Raw genomic sequence first — 11,587 nt, 5'->3', positions numbered from 1 at the left:
TCTTCAAGAGGTATTTTCTCTTTGATAAAAAAGATTTCTCCACCTTTAGTAATTTTCTTTCAAATCCTGATCAGGAATACAATATTTATAAAATGAGAATATGCGCTGATTTTTTATGTACTGTTTCGAGATCAGATCATTTGACTATTATTTAGAAAAACGAAAATATGACCGGAAAAGGGAGCTGAGTTTACCTTACGCATCTTTTCTTTTTTTTTTTACTTCCAAACTGCTGAGGGTAAAGTATATATTTATGGTAATTTGGTTATTTAATAGTTAGTGGAGTTATTATAAACAATGTAGCTAATGAAATGCAATGCCTTCCTTGTATTTGGCTATGCATTAGGGAGTGAACGTTATGTATATTAAGGGTTACATGGAGAAGATCGGGCCTCTGAAATGAAAATGGATGGCCCTACACACACATTGTATAAAGAAAAGTTTCACTTTTGAATACCCTCAAACACCAAGTTATGCATAGGCTACCTAATTTCTAAATAGGCCATCATCACTGAGTAAGGTTACATGCACACAATAATGCTGTTATTGTTTATCGTCAGATAAATATAATAGTTCCATTGAAACGTTTACATGCATTGCAAGAACGATAACTATGTCTACAACTGACGGCACTCTGATAAATACAGACTTTCGCCAATTAAAATAAACGTTCTACCACAGTAGAAACATGTTATTTTTGCGAACCATATTTTCTTCTGAGTTCGGACATATAAAGTGTTTATGTGAAAACGACTTCTACTAGGCATACATTCAGTTGTTCTGAACTCTTCACTAAAGAGGGGGGCTTGTTCGGCTGTTGCACGTCTGCAGATCAAATCCACCGCTGCAACGCGGATGTTGTTGAATGAAGAAGGAGACTCGTTTAACTCGCTCTAATAACGACTCGTACTTCCCGAGGTTTTTACAGTCTAGTTCTAGTCACGTCTTCATCACGACAACAGGTAGGTAGTCTTGCAATAGTACTATATTACCTCGATTCCCTTGTTAAGTTTAAAGTCCACAACTTTAACAATCAAATTGTATTCCCGTTTCTAACATTGTTGTTACAATGTGTAACTCTGTGTTGTTGTATGTGTCGAACTGCTTTGCTTTATCTTGGCCAGGTCGCAATTGTAAATGAGAACTTGTTCTCAACTTGCCTACCTGGTTATTAAATAAAGGTTAAATATTATTATTTGTTTTTTTAACAATAGCTTACACATTAAATATGATTTTATTTCACATTCAAAAGGTAAGTACTTTTTTTTACACCATGAGTGTGCAAAGCACTGCAATTTTTCAGTGCTTCCACATCAACATGATGTTTTATTTATGTCACCTTTATTTAACCAAGTAGGCTAGTTGAGAACAAGTTCTCATTTACAACGGCGACCTGGCCAAGATAAAGCAAAGCAGTTCGACACGTACAACACAGTTACACATGGAATAAACAAACATACAGTCAATAATACAGTAGAAAGTCTATATACAGTGTGTGCAAATGAGGTAAGAACAGGGAGGTAAGGCAATAAATAGGCCATGGTGGCAAAGTAATTACAATATAGCAATTAAACACTGGAATGGTAGGATGTGCAGAAGATGAATGTGCAAGTAGAGATACTGGGAGGCAAAGGAGCAAGATAAATAAATTAATACAGTATGGGGATGAGGTAGTTGGATGGGCTATTTACAGATTTACAGAAGTCAGAACCGTCCAGAGTAGTGATGCTGGACGGGCGGGCAGGTGCGGGCAGCGATCGGTTGAAGAGCATGCATTTAGTTTTACTTGCATATAAGAGGAGTTGGAGGCCACGGAAGGAGAGTTGTATGGCGTTGAAGCTCGTCTGGAGGTTAGTTAACAGTGTCCAAAGAAGGGCTAGAGGTATACAGAATGGTGTTGTCTGCGTAGAGGTGGATCAGAGAATCACCAGCAGCAAGAGCGACATCAATGATGTATACAGAGAAGAGAGTCGGTCCAAGAATTGAACCCTGTGGCACCCCCATAGAGACTGCCAGAGGTCCGGACAACAGGCCCTCTGATTTGACACACTGAACTCTATCAGAGAAGTAGTTGGTGAACCAGGCAAGGCAATCATTTGAGAAACCATGGCTGTTGAGTCTGCCGATGAGGATGTGGTGATTGACAGAGTCGAAAGCCTTGGCCAGGTCGATGAATACGGCTGCACAGTAATGTCTCTTATCGATGGCAGTTATGATATCGTTTAGGACCTTGAGCGTGGCTGAGGTGCACCCGTGACCAGCTCTGAAACCAGATTGCATAGCGGCGAAGGTACGGTGGGATTCGAAATGGTCGGTATTCTGTTTGTTAACTTGTCTTTCGAAGACCTTAGAAAAGCAGGGTAGGATAGATATAGGTCTGTAGCAGTTTGGGTCTAGAGTGTCTCCCCCTTTGAAGAGGGGGATGACCGCGGCAGCTTTCCAATCTTTGAGAATCTCAGACAACACCAAAGAGAGGTTGATAAGGCTAGTAATAGGGGTGGCAACAATTTCAGCAGATAGTTTTAGAAAGAAAGGGTCCAGATTATCTAGCCCAGCTGATTTGTAGGGGTCCAGATTTTGCAGCTCTTTCAGAACATCAGCTATCTGGATTTGGGTGAAGGAGAAGTGGTGGGGGCTTGAGCGGTTTGCTGTGGAGGGTGCAGAGCTATTGACCGGGGTAGCCAGGTGGAAAGCATGGCCAGGCGTAGAGAAATGCTTATTGAAATTCTCAATTATAGTGGATTTATCAGTAGTGACAGTGTTTCCTAGCCTCAGAGCAGTGGGCAGCTGGGAGGAGGTGCTCTTATTCTCCATTATTCAACAGTCAAATTGAACATTTCAGGAACTCTTGATACAAATCTTTTTTTATATCAGTTATTTGATTTCAAACCTTTTTACATTACCATGTCCCTAAACCATGCTGGCTTTCTAGATCCATCTTTCTGTGCTCACTAGTTTAAAGGAGTTGCCTGAGGTTTGTCACAGTAACACATAGCGTGTGTCTCGGAGCTTGGCATCCAACTTTCCATTCTCCATACTTACAATGTACCCAATATCTCCAGCGTCGTGTTTAATTTTGTGTTTGTAGGTTTTGTGGTGATTTTGGAATGTCTTTTGCTTTTTCCTTTTACTTCTCAATACTCGGTGACTTTGTTTGAATGTCTTTTCCAAACATGAGAAAGGCTCGTGTTTCCCCTGAAGCACGTTGAGGCGTTGAGCGATTAGCAAGGATCATCATTTTTGGTAGCTCCTCTTTCCGGCTCTTCCCCTCACTGTTGGCTGTTCTGAAGGAATTCTTCAGATATCGCTGGAATCGCTTCATTTTTTCCATTGCTCTAATATGGCGATGCTCTAATGTCAACAAGTTTTCAAAAGTCTGTCCAACAAATTGTCTGGCATTATCTATAACCACCTGTAGGGGGTGCCCACCGCGTACAAAGATTTAAACATCTTTGCAGACACCGTACTTGAAGATATGTCAGATTTGACAACAGCTTCTGGGTAACAGGTATAATGTTCACTTAAGGTAATTATGTATTCATTATGGATCGGTCCCACTAAGTCAATACCTAGTTTACTCCAGTGTCTTGGTGGTATTTCAAGTGGTTGGTCTTCGTGCAGTGGCTGGTTTAGCACAGATGCTGTACAATTTCTTATCAGTCTTTCAACATCAAAGTCCTGCTTCTTTGGTACTGTTTTGTACTGTTTTGTAAAAAACACTTCTTGATGAGTTTTGTGTGCGATGTCAAACGCTTGCTTGATCTCTGTTTTTGGTAACACAATCTTGTGTCCTCTTAGAATACGTCCTATCATGTGTTGTCTATTGAGATCTGTTGTACGGCCGTTGAGATCTGTTGTACGGCCGCTGAGATCTGTTGTACGGCCGCTGAGATCTGTTGTACGGCCGTTGAGATCTGTTGTACGGCCGTTGAGATCTGTTGTACGGCCGCTGAGATCTGTTGTACGGCCGCTGAGATCTGTTGTACGGCCGTTGAGATCTGTTGTACGGCCGCTGAGATCTGTTGTACGGCCGCTGAGATCTGTTGTACGGCCGTTGAGATCTGTTGTACGGCCGTTGAGATCTGTTGTACGGCCGTTGAGATCTGTTGTACGGCCGTTGAGATCTGTTGTACGGCCGCTGAGATCTGTTGTACGGCCGCTGAGATCTGTTGTACGGCCGCTGAGATCTGTTGTACGGCCGCTGAGATCTGTTGTACGGCCGTTGAGATCTGTTGTACGGCCGCTGAGATCTGTTGTACGGCCGCTGAGATCTGTTGTACGGCCGCTGAGATCTGTTGTACGGCCGCTGAGATCTGTTGTACGGCCGCTGAGATCTGTTGTACGGCCGCTGAGATCTGTTGTACGGCCGTTGAGATCTGTTGTACGGCCATTGATCCTCTGGAACTGAATTTGGCCATTTTTCCGTTCCACAGTTTGAATCAACTTTGTCAAGGTTTTATCCTGTTTTGTTGCTTCTTTCAGATCTTTGATTGTCAATGCAGGTAGGTCGCTAACTAAAAGCACTCTCTGCACATAATCATCAACGTAGACATTTTCTTCAGTTTCAGGTAAAGGGAAGTCGAGATAGGGAATCTGCAACGTTTGTTTTTCCCTCGATGTGCTCAATCTTGTGGTCGTCCGGTTGTAGTCTGAGTCCAAGTCTTTGAAATTCTCGGACACAGCGTCGACTTCTCAGGAATAAAAATGTAGATCAGTGGTTTGGGATCAGTTTGTAGTACAAACTGGCCTCCGTATAGAAAAGTTATGTGTTCTATTGCCCACACGCACCCAAGAGCTTCTCACTCGATCTGAGAATATCTTGTGTCTCTAGAAGTCAGTGAACGACTTGCATAAGCAATTGGCTTGTTGTGTTTATTTTCTGTTGCTGTAGCAATATAGCTCCAAGTCCTACTGGGTTTGTGTCAATAATCACTACTGTTAAAAATGGCGCCGATAGAGATGGCAGCTTCACTTCTAGTCCTTGTGCAGTATTTTTTTTTTTTATGTATTATTTCTTACATTGTTAGCCCAGAAAACCTTAAGTGTTATTACATACAGCCGGGAAGAACTATTGGATATCAGAGAGACGTCAACTTACCAGCACAACCAGCACTACGACCAGGAATATGACTTTCCCGAAGCGGATCCTTTGTCTGCACCTCTCAGGGCATTAGAACTGATTCCAGAGGCCGACCCAAAACAACGCCATCGGAGGAGAGGATGCCGGAGCGGTCTTCTAGTGAGGCTTCGGATGCGCGCACACCACCCACCGCTTCCCAGTATATTACTTGCTAATGTCCAGTCCCTAGTTAACAAAGTTGACAAAATCAGGGCAAGAGTTGCTTTCCAAAGAGATATCCGGGATTGTAACATACTCTGTTCCACGGAGACATGGCTAGCTGGAGACATGCTGTCGGAGTCTGTACAGCCAACGGGATTTTCAGTGCATCGCGCCGACAGGAATAAACATCTCTCCGGTAAGAAGAAGGTCGGGGGTGTATGTTTCGTGATTAACGACTCATGGTGTAATTGTAACAACATACAGGAACTCAAGTCCCTTTTGTTCACCTGACCTAGAATAAAAGAAGCATTTAGCTTCACTGGCAATAACATCTGCTAACCAATACAATTTGATTTGATTTGAATGTTGTTAATCCACATAGCATAAAGTCCATGTCTTTCTGGTAGGCCTCAGGTGCGCTTGATAATCCGAAAGGAAATTTCTTGAATCTGTAGTATCCTCTATGTGTGATGAATGTTGTCAGGTTTCTTGATTCTGAGGCATCCAGTTTTGCAAACACTTTCGCTCCTTGCAATGCTTGCAGTAAACTGTCTACTGTGGGAACTTAGTGTCGTTCTCGTATGACAGCTTTGTTCTCATAAATCCGCACAAACTCTGACTTCTTTTGTCTTTTTTTGGAATGAGGAGAATATTGGAAATCCATTCTGATCTTTGATTCACTTCTTGTATGATGTCATCATCTAACATCGAGTCCAGTTCTTGATTGACAGCTTCCAGCAGTGGATAAGGAACACATCTCAGGCCTGAGCCTCAGAGACTATTTGCTCATTCACCGTACCTTTGTGAATGTATCCATTGATGTGTCCAAGTCCTTGGAAAAAGGGACTCATATTCCTGTGCTAGCTGCATGAATCTGCCTGGTGATTGCTCTACTGAACTTGACATTATCATTATCTTTTCAAGTCAAAACATATGCTTCTACGTTTCCTCTGAGCACCAAGATCTTGTATTTTGTTACACTTCTATTCCAAAGCTCTGCTCTCAAATAACCTACACATTGTAGTGGGGTAGTCTGGGCAGAAACATAGCACTTTTTCTTACTCTCTAAATTCCATTCCTGCAAACGTTCTCTTGAACAAGGGCTTCTCCGAGGAAATTCCTTCCACTGCCTGTGTCAAGGATCATTTTCAGCTATTGTCCATTGACTTTCATTGTTTCTTTTCCTTCCTGATGGATTGAATAGACAAGCTGGTCTGAGTCTGCAGATTCAGGTTCATTCACAGCTCTAACTGGGTTGTCACTTTTAGCTTTGTCTCTATTTATTTTTGTCACCTTGATTTTGTTCTTTTCAATGGTCTTTCTTTTCTCTACGGACCACAGTGGACTGTTTTCTCTACGGACCACAATGGACTGTTTTCTCTACGGACCACAGTGGTCTGTTTTCTCTACGGACCACAGTGGTCTGTTTTCTCTACGGACCACAGTGGTCTGTTTTCTCTACGGACCACAGTGGTCTGTTTTCTCTACGGACCACAGTGGTCTGTTTTCTCTACGGACCACAGTGGTCTGTTTTCTCTACGGACCACAGTGGTCTGTTTTCTCTACGGACCACAATGGACTGTTTTCTTTACGGACCACAATGGACTGTTTTCTCTACGGACCACAATGGTCTGTTTTCTCTACGGACCACAATGGACTGTTTTCTCTACGGACCACAATGGACTGTTTTCTCTACGGACCACAATGGACTGTTTTCTCTACGGACCACAATGGTCTGTTTTCTCTACGGACCACAATGGTCTGTTTTCTCTACGGACCACAATGGACTGTTTTCTCTACGGACCACAATGGACTGTTTTCTCTACGGACCACAATGGACTGTTTTCTCTACGGACCACAGTGGTCTGTTTTCTCTACGGACCACAATGGACTGTTTTCTCTACGGACCACAATGGACTGTTTTCTCTACGGACCACAGTGGACTGTTTTCTCTACGGACCACAATGGACTGTTTTCTCTACGGACCACAACGGACTGTTTTCTCTACAGTTCAAGCATTTAGCTGTGTTGGAGCTTTTGCTTCCATTTCGTGCGTTGCCTCTCTGTGTATTAATATTTACACGTCCTCCAGTAAAATAAACATGACTGTCTTTAGCCTTGATGATCAGAAAGCACTTTTGGTTCTGTCTGTGCTGCTTCAAATATTCTACCAGTGGTGAGATCACCTAGCAGTGTTAAATTGCTCCAGGAAGAAGGATTATCTCAGTCTTTTGTACATCTTTCCACTAGCTGCTCCCTCAACACGTCTGACTCCAGAGCACCTCACATGACGTAGCCTCTTCTCTTAATGCATTCACACAGCCATCGATAGTTCCACGTCTCTTAATGCATTCACACAGCCATCGATAGTTCCTCTTCTCTTAATGCATTCACACAGCCATCGATAGTTCCTCTTCTCTTAATGCATTCACACAGCCATCGATAGTTCCTCTTCTCTTAATGCATTCACACAGCCATCGATAGTTCCACGTCTCTTAATGCATTCACACAGCCATCGATAGTTCCACGTCTCTTAATGCATTCACACAGCCATCGATAGTTCCTCTTCTCTTAATGCATTCACACAGCCATCGATAGTTCCACGTCTCTTAATGTATTCACACAGCCATCGATAGTTCCTCTTCTCTTAATGCATTCACACAGCCATCGATAGTTCCACGTCTCTTAATGCATTCACACAGCCATCGATAGTTCCACGTCTCGTAATGCATTCACACAGCCATCGATAGTTCCTCTTCTCTTAATGCATTCACACAGCCATCGATAGTTCCACGTCTCTTAATGCATTCACACAGCCATCGATAGTTCCACGTCTCTTAATGCATTCACACAGCCATCGATAGTTCCTCTTCTCTTAATGCATTCACACAGCCATCGATAGTTCCACGTCTCTTAATGCATTCACACAGCCATCGATAGTTCCACGTCTCTTAATGCATTCACACAGCCATCGATAGTTCCTCTTCTCTTAATGCATTCACACAGCCATCGATAGTTCCTCTTCTCTTAATGCATTCACACAGCCATCGATAGTTCCTCTTCTCTTAATGCATTCACACAGCCATCGATAGTTCCTCTTCTCTTGATGCATTCACACAGCCATCGATAGTTCCTCTTCTCGTAATGTATTCAAACAGCCATCGTTAGTTCCTCTTCTCTTAATGCATTCACACAGCCATCGATAGTTCCTCTTCTCTTAATGCATTCACACAGCCATCGATAGTTCCTCTTCTCTTAATGCATTCACACAGCCATCGATAGTTCCTCTTCTCTTAATGCATTCACACAGCCATCGATAGTTCCTCTTCTCTTAATGCATTCACACAGCCATCGATAGTTCCACGTCTCTTAATGCATTCACACAGCCATCGATAGTTCCACGTCTCTTAATGCATTCACACAGCCATCGATAGTTCCACGTCTCTTAATGCATTCACACAGCCATCGATAGTTCCACGTCTCTTAATGCATTCACACAGCCATCGATAGTTCCACGTCTCGTAATGCATTCACACAGCCATCGATAGTTCCTCTTCTCTTAATGCATTCACACAGCCATCGATAGTTCCTCTTCCCTTAATGCATTCACACAGCCATCGATAGTTCCACGTCTCTTAATGCATTCACACAGCCATCGATAGTTCCTCTTCTCTTAATGCATTCACACAGCCATCGATAGTTCCTCTTCCCTTAATGCATTCACACAGCCATCGATAGTTCCACGTCTCTTAATGCATTCACACAGCCATCGATAGTTCCTCTTCTCTTAATGCATTCACACAGCCATCGATAGTTCCTCTTCTCTTAATGCATTCACACAGCCATCGATAGTTCCTCTTCTCTTAATGCATTCACACAGCCATCGATAGTTCCTCTTCTCTTAATGCATTCACACAGCCATCGATAGTTCCACGTCTCTTAATGCATTCACACAGCCATCGATAGTTCCTCTTCTCTTAATGCATTCACACAGCCATCGATAGTTTCTCTTCTCTTAATGCATTCACACAGCCATCGATAGTTCCACGTCTCTTAATGCATTCACACAGCCATCGATAGTTCCTCTCCTCTTAATGCATTCACACAGCCATCGATAGTTCCTCTTCTCTTAATGCATTCACACAGCCATCGATAGTTCCACGTCTCTTAATGCATTCACACAGCCATCGATAGTTCCTCTTCTCTTAATGCATTCACACAGCCATCGATAGTTCCTCTTCCCTTAATGCATTCACACAGCCATCGATAGTTCCACGTCTCTTAATGCATTCACACAGCCATCGATAGTTCCTCTTCTCTTAATGCATTCACACAGCCATCGATAGTTCCTCTTCTCTTAATGCATTCACACAGCCATCGATAGTTCCTCTTCTCTTAATGCATTCACACAGCCATCGATAGTTCCTCTTCTCTTAATGCATTCACACAGCCATCGATAGTTTCTCTTCTCTTAATGCATTCACACAGCCATCGATAGTTCCACGTCTCTTAATGCATTCACACAGCCATCGATAGTTCCTCTTCTCTTAATGCATTCACACAGCCATCGATAGTTTCTCTTAATGCATTCACACAGCCATCGATAGTTTCTCTTAATGCATTCACACAGCCATCGATAGTTTCTCTTAATGTATTCACACAGCCATCGATAGTTCCTCTTCTCTTAATGCATTCACACAGCCATCGATAGTTCCACGTCTCTTAATGCATTCACACAGCCATCGATAGTTCCACGTCTCTTAATGCATTCACACAGCCATCGATAGTTCCTCTTCTCTTAATGCATTCAAACAGCCATCGATAGTTTCTCTTCTCTTAATGCATTCACACAGCCATCGATAGTTCCTCTTCTCTTAATGCATTCACACAGCCATCGATAGTTCCTCTTCTCTTAATGCATTCACACAGCCATCGATAGTTCCTCTTCTCTTAATGCATTCACACAGCCATCGATAGTTTCTCTTAATGCATTCACACAGCCATCGATAGTTTCTCTTAATGCATTCACACAGCCATCGATAGTTCCTCTTCTCTTAATGCATTCACACAGCCATCGATAGTTCCTCTTCTCTTAATGCATTCACACAGCCATCGATAGTTTCTCTTAATGCATTCACACAGCCATCGATAGTTTCTCTTAATGCATTCACACAGCCATCGATAGTTTCTCTTAATGCATTCACACAGCCATCGATAGTTCCTCTTCTCTTAATGCATTCACACAGCCATCGATAGTTCCTCTTCTCTTAATGCATTCAAACAGCCATCGATAGTTCCTCTTCTCTTAATGCATTCACACAGCCATCGATAGTTCCTCTTCTCTTAATGCATTCACACAGCCATCGATAGTTCCTCTTCTCTTAATGCATTCACACAGCCATCGATAGTTCCTCTTCTCTTAATGCATTCACACAGCCATCGATAGTTCCTCTTCTCTTAATGCATTCACACAGCCATCGATAGTTCCTCTTCTCTTAATGCATTCACACAGCCATCGATAGTTCCTCTTCTCTTAATGCATTCACACAGCCATCGATAGTTCCACGTCTCTTAATGCATTCACACAGCCATCGATAGTTCCTCTTCTCTTAATGCATTCACACAGCCATCGATAGTTCCTCTTCTCTTAATGCATTCACACAGCCATCGATAGTTTCTCTTAATGCATTCACACAGCCATCGATAGTTTCTCTTAATGCATTCACACAGCCATCGATAGTTCCTCTTCTCTTAATGCATTCACACAGCCATCGATAGTTTCTCTTAATGCATTCACACAGCCATCGATAGTTTCTCTTAATGCATTCACGCAGCCATCGATAGTTTCTCTTAATGCATTCACACAGCCATCGATAGTTTCTCTTAATGCATTCACACAGCCATCGATAGTTCCTCTTCTCTTAATGCATTCACACAGCCATCGATAGTTCCTCGTCTCTTAATGCATTCACACAGCCATCGATAGTTCCTCTTCTCTTAATGCATTCACACAGCCATCGATAGTTTCTCTTAATGCATTCACACAGCCATCAAGAGTTTCGTCTCGATCCTGTGTTCTTTGATCCTGTGTTCTTTGTTGTGACTTTCCAACCCCACATTTCTCAGCGGTGTAAAGTAGGCATCAAGCACGGCTACCGTCTGCAAATGTACCTTTTTCTCCCGGTTGAAATAGATTCCACTTTAAACAAGGTACACCTGTTAATTGAAATGCATTCCAGGTGACTACCTCATGAAGCTGGTTGAGAGTATTCCAAGAGTGTGTAAACCTGTCATCAAGGCAAAGGG

The 11,587-nt window shown here is 42.7% G+C and overlaps 1 protein-coding gene across 3 annotated transcripts in view; it reads left to right on the top strand.

Annotated features, from left to right (window-relative positions):
* Positions 1–136: 136 nt before the first annotated feature.
* The window catches only part of yipf1 (Yip1 domain family, member 1), a 29,985-nt gene continuing 18,534 nt past the window's right edge, over positions 137–11,587 (top strand). Inside the window, exon 1 of one of the 3 annotated variants that reach the window (XM_055866049.1) lies at positions 137–238. The gene's annotated coding sequence lies outside the window, so the exon portion shown is untranslated. Of the gene's footprint in view, positions 257–875; positions 963–11,587 lie in introns of those variants that run through there. The other 2 variants (XM_055866050.1, XM_055866051.1) reach the window with 2 other exon arrangements.

This window comes from Salvelinus fontinalis, chromosome 17 (genome assembly GCF_029448725.1).
Source record: "Salvelinus fontinalis isolate EN_2023a chromosome 17, ASM2944872v1, whole genome shotgun sequence".
In the NCBI taxonomy this organism is placed as follows: domain Eukaryota; kingdom Metazoa; phylum Chordata; class Actinopteri; order Salmoniformes; family Salmonidae; genus Salvelinus; species Salvelinus fontinalis.
The sequence above is the reverse complement of the archived record's forward strand: the minus strand, read 5'-3'. Positions and strand labels throughout refer to the sequence as shown.